The sequence below is a fragment of the Caretta caretta genome, chromosome 9 (assembly GCF_965140235.1).
Source record: "Caretta caretta isolate rCarCar2 chromosome 9, rCarCar1.hap1, whole genome shotgun sequence".
NCBI lineage: Eukaryota > Metazoa > Chordata > Testudines > Cheloniidae > Caretta > Caretta caretta.
The window spans coordinates 84,121,319-84,135,278 of NC_134214.1; the positions used below are offsets into that span (position 1 = coordinate 84,121,319).

At 42.7% G+C, this 13,960-nt stretch overlaps 1 long non-coding RNA gene across 1 annotated transcript in view; it reads left to right on the forward strand.

Moving 5' to 3' along the window:
* The window catches only part of LOC125642259 (uncharacterized), a 45,721-nt gene extending 34,213 nt beyond the window's left edge, over positions 1-11,508 (forward strand). Inside the window, exon 3 of the long non-coding RNA XR_007358349.2 lies at positions 11,207-11,508. This is a non-coding gene — a long non-coding RNA (uncharacterized LOC125642259). The remainder of the gene's footprint in view (positions 1-11,206) is intronic.
* The last annotated feature ends 2,452 nt before the right edge of the window (positions 11,509-13,960 follow it).

Below are 13,960 nucleotides of genomic sequence, written 5' to 3' on the forward strand. Positions count from 1 at the left end.
CAGTGAGCCATTTCCCTTTAAGAATGTTTTGAAAATTTAGCTTTGCATCTTCAGACTAGTTCCTCGTGGATGGTTGCCCACTTCGAAAAAGCAAGTGCCCACTACTGGCGCCCATGTTGGTAATCTGAGCAGAGTGGCTGAGGGCTGAAGAGGCAGTACACCCTACAAGTGGTCCCTGAGGCACACTGGCAGAGTGGTATGGGGAAATATTTGCTGCCCATGTTATACCCATTCTTCTGAGGGTTTCAGTCTCCAGCTCTGACAAAGAAAAACGTAGCCCTCTGAAAAGCTAAAATTCTCCTACACTTTCTCTGCCGGCCACACCCTCTGAAAGGCAAGCCATATCAAATTACTATTATTTTAATTTAGTTTCCCATTTTCTTTATTGCATTATTATCCAGGCTGTCCAGCGTTGCATCCACATAGCCTGTATCATGGACACTGAGCTCCCTGATAAGCCTGCAGTCAGGAGTGTAAGAAACTGAATCTGGGGGGAGTAAGAATATATGTAATTTATTAAGCTGATTTGTATTATTTTCTTTAAAAATCTTCATATATAAACTATCTGTAAACTTTCAAAATCCTGAACAGACATACCCTTAGAAAGTGTGTGGGCCTAGTTTTAGCCAGGAATGAAATTTTTACAGCCCTGGGAAAATGAGAGTGTATAACTGAAATGCTGAGACACCCTGACTTTAACAGTGCTGGTAAGCATCACTGAAATGAAATGCCTTTTCTCCTCATCAGTGTATCTACTCTTCCCCGCTTGGCTTATTTTCTCTTTGCTGACGTTGCAGTAAATCATCTGTCCCCTTGCAGGACAGCACCAGTGTTTGCTGGACAGACAATCCTATATTTGTCATTTACCTCTGTGGCAGGGTGTCATAAAGACAGATGAATTCTAGACAATGCTGCATTTATTAGCCACAGCTGGGAAATTGCTCAGCTGGCTGAATGACCTCTTCATCTCTGCGGAGCATGTAAGGCTTCCTTCTTCTGTACTTTTGTTGAGCTGACCAATAATAAAATTGTATATTTAAAAAAAAAAAAGACTGTTCAAATCCTATTGGAGAACTAGAGATGGGCCCAGTTACAGCTATTTTTCAAACAGCTGTTCTGAATTTTGGGGCAGAAGCTTGGGGGTCTGGTTAGGCTCTTACTTCTTTCAACGGCAATACTTAACTGTAAAAACTGATGTGCAGTTAAACGGCTTCCTGTGTCAAACCAGTCATTTCATGCGTTCGCCATGGTCCCACTCCAGTCTTGTAATCTTTGTTTGCTCTTTATTAAATCAAAGTTTTAGTATGCTGGTTAGTAGGTGCGTACAGAATGTTCCTGTGTGGGATCTTCCACCATCTGAACTAATATATCCCATGAACAAGGTGAAACATGCTGTACTTTGGATCTTTAACTACTGCTTTCAATGCTGCTGCACTTAATGAAGAAAGAGCACTTGCCCTTCTGGTCCTCCCTCTCATACTCATCTGCTGTACAAGTATTTCAAGGATGTTTTGTTAAAAAGCAATTGAAACCCTCAAATTAAAGGGACCTCCTGTGATCACTAGGTATCTGTGGGTTTTCTGTGCTGGGGACAGTGTGGGCTGGTGGATTGTGACTGTGTGTATCTCTGTTGCTAACAATTGTTTCTTGCAATCAACAGAATTTCAGAATTTGGGGCACTTGCATACTTGCAGTTGCAACCATATGAAATACTAGGGGATAGGGGTTGAGATTAAGTCCTAACTGAGGGTGTTTTGGATGGCCTGTGATTTTTCTGAGTCGGAGAAATGTCTGAAGCTTGTTCTGTGTTTAGGCATATTGATGATGCTAGTCCAGTGCAGCCACACATTATTTGGAGGATCACAGGCTGTACCAGCTCATTGTTTCTTTTCCCAGGTATTGGTAATCTGGTAACCTCTATTGCTCCTCTCACTCCTCACAGCTTTCCTTCTATGCGTAAGCAGCAAATCTGCCAGTCCTTGCAAGTCAGTGGGAATTTTGCTGAGTAAAGACCACAAGATTTGGTCCCAGGATGTGGATAAATTGGAGAGAGTCCAGCGAAGGGCAACAAAAATGATTAGGGGTCTGGAACACATGACTTATGAGGAGAGGCTGAGGGAACTGGGATTGTTTAGTCTGCAGAAGAGAAGAATGAGGGAGGATTTGATAGCTGCTTTCAGCTACCTGAGAGGTGGTTCCAAAGAGGATGGTTCTAGACTATTCTCAGTGGTAGAAGATGACAGGACAAGGAGTAATGGTCTCAAGTTGCAGTGGGGGAGGTTTAGTTTGAATATTAGGGAAAACTGTTTCACTAGGAGGGTGGTGAAACATTGGAATGTGTAAACCTAGGGAGGTGGTAGAATCTCCTTCCTTAGAAGTTTTTAAGGTCAGGCTTGACAGAACTCTGGCTGGGATGATTTAATTGGGGATTGGTCCTGCTTTGAGCAGGGAGTTGGACTAGATGACCTTCAGGGGTCCCTTCCAACCCTGATATTCTATGATTCTATGATTCAGGAGTAGAAATTAGTTGGCTATCTCTTGAAAATCTGGCTGACTGGTTTTAAGCGGATGTGTTAAAGGTTTATGGTGCGTTCATTGTAGAACTCCATCTTTCCCAGCAGAGCACTCTTAAAAAATTATGCCAGACGGATTGTTGTCAGCTAGCCCAATGAACTGATATTATTATTATTATTATTATTATTTTATTATTGTTGCCACATGTAATTAATGCTACCTAGCACTTCTACATCTTCAAAACACTTATAAACATTCACCTAACCCTCCTATTTCCCCACTGGTACTTCACAGGGGTGCGGTGTGTGGGCTGCCTGGTTTCCTATTAACAGCCTTTGGCTCAGCTAGTGGCTGTTCAGGTCAGTAGTGGGTACATTTCAGAACTGAACACTCTTTATTTTAAAGGAACACTCTTTATTTTAAAGTAACGAGCAGGTAGGGAGAGAATTTAAAATGACATAACATACATTCCATCCCTCCAGTTGGCTGCAACAGATTTTGTAGCGAGTGCTTCGGCAAAATTTCCATCCAGATGCTAGGGGTGGTCATCATTATTTTATTTGAGATACTCTCTCAGCACTGTACTGAGAAAGTCCATTTTAAAATAAAACTAATCAAACATCTTGCACTCCTGAACACAATGACATGCAGCTGCCTTACTTGCTTTCCATGAAAAAACGAAGGATTGGAGACCATACTTCTTGGACTTTGGAGTATTCACTTGTCGTTTGGGTTCTCAGGTTCAAAGTCAATGCTGTAGAAGCTGGCATTGCGAACACTGATTTCAGTGGAGAGGCAGCATTGACCACTGGATAAGGCTCTAGACTGGGAACTGATCTGAGCTCTTACAGACTCTGCCAGTTGACCACTGGGTGACCTCTCTGTCTCAGTTTCCATCTATGTAAAATGGGATGGGGGTATTGATACTTACCCACCTTTGTAAAACAGTTTGACAGCTATGGATGTAAAGCACTAAATAGATATGCCAGGGGAATTATGCCCACTTTTTACTCCAAGGCAGAATTCCATTCCCCTTTTGTGATCTCCCAAAGCTATCTCCTTTTATCCAGTAAACTGTGATTGCATTTGCTCATGTGTTAGGAATGCAAATAATTGACATTTTTAAAAGGCTTCAGGCTGATTTGAATGTTTGCCTTTGTTCTGAACTTGCTCCCTACCCCCTCTCTCCCACAGTCCCCCAAAACACACACGCACACACAAATTATTTATGTATAAATGATTACTGTCTACCACAGACACTGGATATTCTGTTGGAGTCAATGCTGCTAAATGTTGGGACCATTTATAATTTGCTTTAATATTTTAACTATTAGATTGTCAAGCATAGAATTTTATATTCAGAGCATCCTGGAAGTTTCACTGTGATAAATGAAGGTGATATTTTAAATTACAGGGATGGTGTTAACATCCTTTTTCAGGGATTGCATAGCATGGTGCTAACCTCTTACCTCTGGATCTCAAGGGGAGAGAGCTGAAATGATCAGTGCTATCTGTCAACTTCTCCAGGTCCACACAGGAACCAGCAGATCATGGATTGCAAGGCAGATTTCCTAGATTTATCTGCAGGGTTTCACAGTCCTCACTGTAGCCTCTTGCAGGAAGATGGACTGCATTAATCATTACAGCTTGTGAATTAAATGAACTTGGCCCTGTCTGTACTAGAGAATTTTAGCATTGTGATACCATAACACACCACATGTCTGCACACCAAAAAGCTACCCATGATGCATGGGCATTCAAATCACACTGGCACTGCACTTGCTCTCCCAAGCATAGCGGCAGGTCGAGAGTGCTAATGTCTGTCAGATATCGCTTCTGGCCTCTCCATGCATAAAGTCCTGCATTACAACATCCTGTAAAGTGGGTTAATATTATTTCCTGCACTTTACAGATGAGGAAACAGAGGGACTAATGACCTGTTTTCAGAGATGCTGAGTGCACAGAGCTCCCACTGACGTCTTCACCTCTGAAAAATAGGTTACTTCTCCAGGATCACATAGGGAGTCAGTGGTTGAGCTAGGAATAGATTCCAGGTTCCCTGACTCTTAATTCTGAGCTTTGACCTTTTCCTTTGAAGTACTGTATGACAAATCTCTCAACAGCATCTGTTCTTAGACTTTAGCATGAGCCCTAGACCAAAGCATCTTTTGGATGCTTCTCTGATCTGTTTGGGGCTTGATTATTGCTAGGATACACACCTGATATGTGTTAGCTTGGCGATGGCCCTCTTCATTTGAGTCACTTGAAATGGGCACTCATTTAAAAAAAATCATTTTTCAGGCTTGTCTTATGGTCTAACTGTTCTGCTTGCCAGAAGATCTTAACAAGATTGACAGTGTACATTGACTATTGACTGCTAGTCCTTTTTTTTAGCAACAAGATAATGAACTGGGTTTGAAGAGAATAGGTTGTTTCCATGTGTGACAGACAAATAATCCATCTGGACAGTGCAGTGTTTGGCAGTGAGGTGTTTGGATGATTAATAGAATTTTCTAATATTTACACTTCCCCATCAGGGCTGTATCTGAGAGGAGATTCAGTTCAGGCCACAGCAACAGAATCAGCAATTTAAATGTGAATCTCTGGGTAGATTTCTGCTGTTGGGGTCTACTCATTTCTCTGGAAATCCTCTCTATTCAGGGTGGAGTCTGCAAGATTCCCCAGTTTGTTCCTTGCTTTAAGTAACTACTCCTTCAGCCAGCCCCTTGTATCCCCACATGACGGCCGCCAATCTTCTGGCTGTGGCATACTGGTTAGAGCTCTCTTTAGTGTCTGGTAATGCTGCTCCTTAGACGGACCAATGAGTCACTCTTCAGCCGTCCACCATACAGCCTTTCCCACATTGAGAATGATTGTGCTGCCTCTGCAAAGTCCCTGCTGGCCTGTGGAGTCAGACTCTTGAGCCTCCACAGATCCCCATTTAATCTGCTGGGGCTCCATGCAGATTTCTGTCCACAAGGAACAGTTTATAGGATACGTCATGGTCGAATCCCTGAGAAGCGGTTGTCTCAAATGCAGACACGTACGTAGAACATAATCCAAATTGCAAGGCATTGCCTAGTACCTTATGTTCAATGATCCCAGGGTAAAATGGTAAGGAAATATTAAATCATGGAAACAGTAAAGCTAATTAAAGGTGGGCTTGATCTGCAGAGTTTAAATCCAGATCAGAGCTTTCCTAAAGTGTGGGTGTAGTCAGCTCCCAGATGTGGTGATTTTTTTTCCAGCCCAAAGTTAATAGACGCAGGAGCTCACTAACTCTCTTCCTGGCAAGGACCCTTTAGGGTTTAGTTTTTCGGCTCTCTTAAAACACTTCTAGATCTTGTAGCTCAGTAGTTATTTTCCAAACAAGTGATTGCAAGGAGGTCAAAGTTGAATGCATAGTGAATAGAGATATGGTCCAAGGACAATGCTAGTTGTAAAGTAGTTAAATCCCTCTTTTAAACTGCGTCATGTTAATAACATGACAGATTTAACAGATGGCCTTGCTGCCTATATTCAGAGGGGACCCCTTCCTGCCTATAATCAAAGGGAACCGTTTCCTCCTTTACAATCATTAAATAGTAATTACAAGAAGATATACTGAGGGGGAAATTACTTTAAAACAAAAATATCCACTTAAGTTACATTTGTTTCTTTAGGATTATTTTATTCTAAAGCAGAAAAAACTTTCCCCTGTCCTCACTTGCAAAACATGCAGCAGGAGAGAACTCTTCACCACCACCCATATGTTCACATTTCAGACGCCAACACATTCAGCTAGGGGTGGACGAACTCTATTTAACCCCATCTGGAAGAAGCATGTTGTAATTAGAGCAGGAGGGATAAAAGCAATGACAGACTCAAGAGTTCTAATATTGCCCTGCCACTGCTTAGTCTCATAATCTTGGGCAAATCACTTAATCCCTTTGTGTCTCGGTTTACCTATATGTAAAATGGGGATGATGATACTTACATCCCACAGATGAGCTGAGGCTTGAAGGGATGTAAAACACCGTATTTCATCTTAAACCAATTTCTGATTAGTGGGAATTAGGATGAGACCCTCATGGGGCAGAGTATTCTACATCTGTGTACTGTGGAGTTTCTTGCAATGGCCTCAACAGCATCTGATACTGGCCACTATCAGAGACAGGAATTGTCTTAGGAATGGATCAGACCTGTTATCCATCTAGTCCAGTTGTCATGGAGTCACCGGGCAATGCTCTGCAACTACTCCATACAAAGCCAATCAGGACTCTGGGGAAGCGTGCCTCCTCTCTGTGGGCATACTGTCTTCAGGGCAAGAAGCTTACATAGCTTCGACCTTCCTGGATCTGACTTTGGAGCATTCAGCATCCCCTTTTCACACCATGCGCTTCCCACAGTGAGTCCGCACGGGCAGGGCTCCTGGGGAAGCCAGAGGGCCCTGCACCCCAGCTCCACAGTCAGACATGACTCTCAGCCAGCCAATAAAACAGAAGGTGTATTAGACAACAGGAACATGGTCTAAAACAGAGTTTGTAGGTACAGAGAACAGGACCCCTCAGTCAGGTCCATCCTGGGGGCCAGAGAGGCCAGACCCTGGTTCTGGGCCTCCCTCTCTTTCCCCAGCCAGCTCCAAACTGAAGCCCCCTCCAGCCCCTCCTCTGGCCTTTGTTTCTTTCTCGGGGCAGGAGGCCACCTTATCTCTTTGTTCTTCAACACCTTCAGTTGTCACCTTTGCAGGGGAGGGGCCCAGGCCATCAGTTGCCAGGAGACAGGGTGTTTGCCATTCTCTGTGCAGACAGCATCACACCTGCCTAGGGCTCTGCAACAATCACACACCCTTATCCCAACACCTAGATACTTAAGAAAGGTATAGCTGGAAACTGAGGCTCCCGCACAATATTCAGAGAAAACCTTAAGAACATTCCCACTTCGTCACACCATATCCTATGTTCCATTAGTCTGGGCTTGCTGTTGCTCAATGAGCCTTTTCTAGGTGGAATAGACGTATATGGCCAGGGGAAAATCCTACTTCTGACTAACGTTATTTTTTGGCATGGGAGTTTTGATGCAGGGTGGAACCCTGCTTGGAGTGAGCTCAGTTTTGTACCAACACCACAAATTGTATTAATGGCAAACCCTTGATTATATTAATCCACTTGGTGAGTTAATTTAGCAAGATGGATAAACAACACCAGTTTCATCCTCAGAATCCTTCTTCTTTGTAGGGGAAACTAAAAGAGGCGTTGCTTCTTTCTCTTCCTCTGCCTGCTCTCCAGAAGCGGCTGCTTCATCCCAATTGCGAAAAGACCCTCTCTAGTCATGAATTCATCAGTCCTGCTTCTTGCTCCTCCTTCTCCACCTCCACTGTCCGGTCCCTTACACCTCTGCCATTTAGGGTCAGGAAGCCCTGTGGGGCTACACCCTACTATGCTGGCCATGTGCACTACCCATATCCTGTGTAATGGAACCCTATTTGTCTACAGCTGGGGCTCTCCATGCCCACAAAGGGTGGGAGAGGATTTGCCTCATATAACTGAGCCTGTGAAGCACTTTAATCTGTTGAATGCAAGGCATTATGGGAATGTAAATCACCGCTCAGCTCAGGTGCAATAGAAAGAATTGATCATCACAAATAGGAGTTAATTAGAGATGGGCTTTGGGCCTCACTTCCAGACTTAACACCCTCAAATCTGGGAGCACTTAGAATTGCAGAAAGGGGGATTCATTTCATTTCAATAAGTCTTGGAACATGGAGAAGTTCCAGAAGACTGGCGGAAAGCTAATGTGCCAATATTTAAAAAGTGTAAATGGGGTGACCCAGACAATTATAGGCCTGTCAGTCGGACATCAATCCCAGGCAAGATAATGGAGCAGCTGCTAGGGGACTTGATTAAATAAAGAATTAAAGGAGAGTAATATAATTAATGCCAATCAACATGGGTTTATAGAAAATCCTATCAAACTAACCTGATATCTTTTTTTTATGAGATCACAAGTTTGGTTGATAAAGGTAATAATGTTGAGGTAATGTACATAGACTTCTAAGTTAAGGAAGTATGGGCTGGAAGAATGCACTAGAAGGTGGGTAGAAAGCTGGCTAGATTGTCGGGCTCAACGGGTAGTTATCAATGGCTCCATGTCTAGTTGGCAGCCGGTATCAAGTGGAGTGCCCCAAGGGTCGGTCCTGGGGCCGGTTTTGTTCAATATCTTCATAAATGATCTGGAGGATGGTGTGGATTGCACTCTCAGCAAATTTGCGGATGATACTAAACTGGGAGGAGTGGTAGATACGCTGGAGGGGAGGGATAAGATACAGAAGGACCTAGACAAATTGGAGGATTGGGCCAAAAGAAATCTGATGAGGTTCAATAAGGATAAGTGCAGGGTCCTGCACTTAGGACGGAAGAACCCAATGCACCGCTACAGACTAGGGACCGAATGGCTAGGCAGCAGTTCTGCGGAAAAGGACCTAGGGGTGACAGTGGACGAGAAGCTGGATATGAGTCAGCAGTGTGCCCTTGTTGCCAAGAAGGCCAATGGCATTTTGGGATGTATAAGTAGGGGCATAGCGAGCAGATCGAGGGACGTGATCGTTCCCCTCTATTCGACATTGGTGAGGCCTCATCTGGAGTACTGTGTCCAATTTATGTATCATTTATGTAGCAATCCTTGGATACATAAACAGAGGAATGTTGATTAGGAGTAGGGAGGTTATTTTACCTCTTCATTTGACATTGGTGTGACCACTGCAGGAATACTGTGTCCAGTTTTGGGCCCCACACTTCAAGAAGGATGTGGATAAATTGGAGAGAGTCCAGCGAAGGGCAACAAAAATGATTAGGGGTCTGGAACACATGAGTTATGAGGAGAGGCTGAGGGAGCTGGGATTGTTTAGCCTGCAGAAGAGAAGAATGAGGGGGGATTTGATAGCTGCTTTCAACTACCTGAAAGGGGGTTCCAAAGAGGATGGCTCTAGACTGTTCTCAATGGTAGCAGATGACAGAACGAGGAGTAATGGTCTCAAGCTGCAGTGGGGGAGGTTTAGATTGGATATTAGGAAAAACTTTTTCACTAAGAGGGTGGTGAAACACTGGAATGCGTTACCTAGGGAGGTGGTAGAATCTCCTTCCTTAGAGGTTTTTAAGGTCAGGCTTGACAAAGCCCTGGCTGGGATGATTTAACTGGGAATTGGTCCTGCTTCGAGCAGGGGGTTGGACTAGATGACCTTCAGGGGTCCCTTCCAACCCTGATATTCTATGATTCTGTAAGGCGTATGACACAACATTTTGGTTAAAAAAACTAGAACAATATAAAATTAACATGGAACATATTAAATAGATTAAAAGCTGGCTAACTGATTGGTCTTAATGTAACTATAAATGGGGAATCATCATCAAGTAGTTGTGTTTCTAGGGGATTCCCTCAGGTTTGGGATCCCTTGACCCTATGCTATTTAACATCTTTATCAATGACCTGGAAGAAAACAGAAAATCACCACTGATAAACTTTGCATAAGACACCCAAACTAGGGGGAGTGGTAAATTGTGAAGAGAACAGGTCACCAGTACAGAGCAATCTGGATTGCTCGGTAAATTGAGAGCAAGCAAACAGAATGTGTTTTAATACAGCTAAATGTCAGCATATAATCTAGGAACAAAGGATGGGGCATACGATCCTGGGAAGCACGGACTCTGAAAACCATTTGGAAATCACAGCAGATAATCCACTGAGTATGAGCTCTCAGTGCAACCCTGCAATCAAAAGGGCTAATGCAATCCTTGGATACATAAACAGAGGAATGTTGATTAGGAGTAGGGAGGTTATTTTACCTCTTCATTTGACATTGGTGTGACCACTGCAGGAATACTGTGTGCATTTCTGGTGCCCACAATTCAAGAAGGGTGTTGATAAATTGGAGAGGGTTCAGAGAAATGCCATGAGAATGATTAAAGGACTAGAAAATATGCTGTATAGTGACAAGCTAAATAAATTGAGCGCCTTGAGTATCGCAAAGATTAAGGGGTGATCTGATCAGTGTCGAAGTACCTATATGTGGAACAAATATTTGATAATGGGCTCTTAGTCTAGCAGAGAAAGGTATAACATGATCCAATGGCTAAGAGTTGAAGTTAGACAAATTCAGACTAGAAATAAGGCGTACATTTTTTGACAGTGAAGGTAATTAACCATTGGAACAGTTAACCAAGGGTTATGTTGGATTCTCCATCATTGCCAATTTTTAAATCAAGACTGGATGTTTTTCTAAAATAAGCTCTAGAAATTATTTTTGGGAAGTTCTATGGCCTATGTCATACAGAAGGTCAGACTGGATGATCACAAAGATTCCAAGGACTTAAAGGGACCAATGAATCAGAAATAAGGGACGTTCACAAAGGATAGGTCTGCGTCTGTGTTCAGATTCTGAACCCCACTTCTACTGAAGTCAAAGGGTGCTTGGATCTTGGCTTTGGTTCAAACCTGTGTCTAATATCAGAGAGTCATATGTCCTTCCTCCCTAGTCTTTGGATCAGCAACAGCATAAAAGACACTTGGCTTGCCAGTGGTGCCAATTAATTACCATTCTCTTTTGGTGGAACAAGGGATAAGTTATCACTGTCCTGTGTGCTTAACTACCATGCTTGCCTTTTAATATCCAGCTTTCGTGTCTCCCCCCAACTTCCCCACCCCGCCTTCTCTACAGAAAATACATTTCCTTTTTGTCCCCAGAAGCAAACTGCCTGGGAAATCAGCATTCCATGAAGTGAATGAACAAACAGCTTATAGAAGGACGGAATCTGTTTATCATCAGAACACTGGGCTCTCTGTTTTTATTTATAGCATGTTACCAACTAAAGTTCCTTTTTGCTTAGCTACTGCATGAATGAAGACAGTTTTTTAATATTAGTAAATAAAAGCTCTATACATAAAAATTTGCCACATGGTTCTTGTGTATTGAACTTACTTTTTTCCTTCATGAAGTTCACTGTTTGGTCACTTAGTAATATCCTTCCCATCCCTCATCTCAAATACACAATGCAGAGGTACAGGAAGGTTGTGTCCTGTTATATATTGTTATGGCTCAAAACTATAGAAGAATATAACTTGCTAGCATTTGTTTCTTGATTATTTCATTTTTGTCCAAGAATCAGTATGTTCAGCACATTAGGTTCAGTGCTGTCTGAGCTGTGACTCACTTCACTAGCCACACAAGGAATGTGAAAATGTCAGAGGTATTTTTTATAATTCATTACAAAAAGAGGATAAGCTGTATAACCAGGAAACACAATACCCTGCCTGAAAGAGCTAAAGCAAAGTTATTAAAGTAACTACCTATGCAGAAACGTGTGGGGAAAAATTCCACTGCCAATCATCCCTGCTTTAGCAATAGCATGACCTTGTGTCTTGCATGTTAGGCTCTCAGTACACTGAAGTGCCTTAAAGCATCTTTCATGGTCAATGCAACATTATTATTTTTTGACGTGTTGCAATTTGATGGTATTGTGCTGCAATGTCATAATACACTGGTGTGTCAGAAGACAAACAGTCCAAGCTAGTGCCTCCGTTGGAAGAGCCTGCTGAAAAAGAGAAGATTGCTCGTTAATACTGCATAACAATTGACTGATGTTCAGCAACATAGGTGTATTAGGAGCAGCGTGAATAAAGGCTGAAGAATGTCCAGAAGGTTGCACTTTTCAGTTTACCCAGACTAGCGTCCTCAAGTTTTAGGACAGTAAAGGCCAAAGTTTGAAAACTGACCTTCCATTTTGCATCAGTAAATAATTTGCAAATGTGATTATCCATTTAACCATCTTGATACCTATCCATGCGCAAAATCAAATAGTTCGACATAGTGCTATTATTTGTGCTTGCAGTCAGTTATACTTGCAAAATTGCACCCAGAATTATTTGCAAGTGCAAAGCTGTGCAAGGCCAGGCCAAGGCATCTCTAAAATTGTGGTCCTAAAAGACAAATATGGCCCTATTCAGACCTTTGAACAACACTACAGTCAGTGGGTTGAACAGGGTATAAAAACTTAATAACTTAAGCTACTGTGCTGAAAATTGGCAACCCTAATATGAAGTTATGTGGAAGCGTGATTTGATTTGGCTGATACCTGCGTCTGAAATCAGATCAGCACCTTTTAAATTTTTGAATGCTGTGTTTTTTGGCAGTACCACCATATAACAGGAAGTCAAAAGTAACACACACAATTCAAATACAAAGAGCTGAGTTGTTGGTTGACCAGGGAATTGTAACTGCGAGTTACTAGGTCTCTGTGCAGCAGACAAAAACACAGAGGCTGGTCCTGGGAGCCAAGAGGAAACCTTGAGCATGAGTGAAAGAGCATGTGGCTGTCCCAATAAGCACTGTAGAGCTGGCAGCTCAAATACCAAAGGACTGGATGAAATTCTCAGGGCTCACACTCCTGAGGAGAAGTATGAAGAGATAATTGTGCATACCAGGATAGTGGAGGCTGGGACAAGGATATGTATTGCAAAGGGAGGGAAGATAAGACGGGGGTTAAATATAATACTTGTTCATCAAAAAGTAACTGTCTAGGCTGCAACCCACTATTTTGCCTAGCTGGGACTGCCACCCATCCAGAAAACCACGGAATGCTCCCAGGTTTCACACAGTTTTATTATTTTAGAGATCTGATGAAGCAAACTGCTTTGGATAAAATAAGGTCTTCAGCGCTCCTCCTCCTCCTAGAATAGTTTAACCTGACAGTTTGGTCTCCTTGAGCCCAACCCTTCAAACATTTATTACCAAACATTGTGATTTTGCTCATGAATAGTCCCTGGGCTTGGTGGAAAGTGTTTGTAAGATCAGGCCCTTAGATACTATAGTTATAAGTGCTGTCAATATACCTAAATAGATCTTATTCAAACTCTGACCCATTTGAGCTTTGACATTCCCTCGTCACAGCATTGTGACTAATAACTGGAAAAAGATGCATCTGAAGAAGTGGTATTTTACCCACAAAAGCTTATGCCCAAATAAATCTCTTAGTCTTTAAGGGGCCACCGGACTCATTGTTGTTTTTGTGGATACAGATTAACACGGCTACCCCCTGATACTGGAAAAAGATCCTGTCACAGTCACCAGATGAACTGTACCTCTGACCCTCCTAGTCTCTCTGAGCGGACCCCCGGTAGATCTCAGGCCATCACCTCCTCTCTCAGGATGGAATAACATGGTTCTCTCCCTCTCAGATGTGCTGCAGGGTTGCAGTCCCCTGTGTATCAACTATGATCACCTCAGCAAGGCTGACTTATGTCCAGACCCTGCAATTGGTTTCTCCCGAGGACAATAATAGTGGTAATCAGTGACCAAACTGCCTCCTTAATGAAAAGTATTTATTTAGAATAAAAGCATTTGAGAGGAAAGATCTTAAAAACAATAAACCGACTCTACACATATCTAGCTCTTCCCTAAGGCTTACTATTCCCT